General features: G+C 41.0%; 1 pseudogene; it reads right to left on the bottom strand.

Moving 5' to 3' along the window:
• Positions 1-1,245: 1,245 nt before the first annotated feature.
• LOC126199826 (5S ribosomal RNA) lies at positions 1,246-1,363 on the bottom strand (annotated as a pseudogene).
• Between the last annotated feature and the right edge of the window lie 675 nt (positions 1,364-2,038).

Below are 2,038 nucleotides of genomic sequence, written 5' to 3' on the forward strand. Positions count from 1 at the left end.
TAGTTAAACCTAACTAACCTAAGGACATCACAAACATCCATGCCCGAGGCAGGATTCGAACCTGCGACCGTAGCGGTCTTGCGGTTCCAGACTGCAGCGCCTTTAACCGCACGGCCACTTCGGCCGGGCAAAATCCTTTCTTATAAGGTGAAGCCCGTCAACTTACAATAGTACAGGCTTTAAAGAGTTAACGTACGCCCGAGCGTGGACGTTACATGCTACACTGTGTCGAAGCAGCCACTGACGTAAACATAAGTATGTTTTGACGATGACTTGGGTTCTATTCAAATCTAATGATTTATAATACTCGTAATACTTGACAACTGCCTAAGGCCGAAATCTAGATTGTGAAATAAACCTGTTCTACAGTCAAATGGCAGTTATATATTTCAAAAAATTTATATGACTGTGGCTCCATGCAAAAGAAAACGTGATGTTTCCAAGAACGAGTAAGTGACACAGTGAACTTCGTACAGTACAAGGAAAATAAGCTGATATTCAGTACAATGCGTACTTATGGGATAATGGATCGAATATACAGTAAAAACGTAGGAAAATCACTGGTTTAGATGATATTAATATGGGTCTCAGGGAGTGTTATTCCTACATCTAAGACTTTTTCACCTATTTAATCAATGTTAAATTATAAGGTGCGAAAAGTTTTGCTGAGAGCCAAAATAATATCTATCTTTTGATGTGGCGATAAAAAACTGTAGTACATATCGAGGTACAAGCCTGCTGGATTCAGTCTACAAATTATATTAAAAAATCCTGAATGCGAGACTTAAAAATATCATGGAAAAGGTATTATCTGAAGAACAGTCAGGTTTTACAAAAGGACGATCGACTATTGATAGTGATTTTACGCTGCAACTAGTTATAAAAAAGAAACGAAAGTTCAACAGGGAAACCTATCTTGCTTTTGTGGATTTGAGAAAGCGTTCGACTTTATGAATAGACAAAAGCTATGAAATATTATGAGTGAGCGAAGTTATCCATTTCACCTCAGAAGCTCCATTACGAGTCTATACTCTCTCTCCATCCGAAGAGGCCTAGGAAGGCCCAACGGCGACGACCGGCCGCCGTGTCATCATCAGCCCAAAGGCGTTACTGGATGCGGATATGGAGGGGCATATGGTCAGCAAACGGCTCTTCCGGCCTTATGTCAGTTTACGAGACCAGAGCCACTGCTTCTCAATCAAGTAGCTCCTCAGTTTGCCTCACAAGGGCTGAGTGCACCTCGCTTGCCAACAGTGCTCGGCAGAGCGAATGGTCACCTATCGTAGTCCTAGCCAAGCCCGGCAGTGCTTAACTTCGGTGATCTGACGGGAACCGGTGTTACCACTGCGGCAAGGCCGTTGGCAAGATTCTATACACAGACATCGGAATAGTTATAGATATGGAAGTATAACAACAAAGCCAATGACCAGCAACAAAGGAGTAATATAAGGAGACTGTATTTCTCCAGCATTCTTCAATATATCTACAGATGAAGTTAACAGCAAATGGAAAATGTGGAACATAAGTGGAGTCCCTTTCGATTGTGACACTAGACTGAATGTAATCTTATATGCAGATGACCTGACTCTGATTAGAGAGAATGAAGATGACCTCGGATTGGTGTCCATAAGTTGCAGCAGATAGCCTCAGGTTACAACCTAACACTGTCGATACATAATACGAAAGTAACGGCATTTCAGACCAGAACCAGCAAGATCTAAAACAGTCTTGATTAAAGGGATCTTGGAGCAAGTAAAATATTTTAAATATCAAGGATCCGACCTCACGTACGAATATGACCATGACGTGAACCAAAATTTAAGTAAATTCCATATGTGGAACCACGAAAAAATTTTTGCAGAATGAAACCAAGAAAGAACCCCAGCTGAATTTTTATAAATCAATAGCAGGACCAATCCTTACTTATGGAAGTGAAGCATGGGCAACATCAAGACGCCAGGAAAGTAGAATACGGGCTCAACAAATGAGAATACTAAGAAGAGTGGAAAGTTATAACAAGGGAAGATGGAAAATGAAA

Source organism: Schistocerca nitens, chromosome 8 (assembly GCF_023898315.1).
Source record: "Schistocerca nitens isolate TAMUIC-IGC-003100 chromosome 8, iqSchNite1.1, whole genome shotgun sequence".
Taxonomy (NCBI): domain Eukaryota; kingdom Metazoa; phylum Arthropoda; class Insecta; order Orthoptera; family Acrididae; genus Schistocerca; species Schistocerca nitens.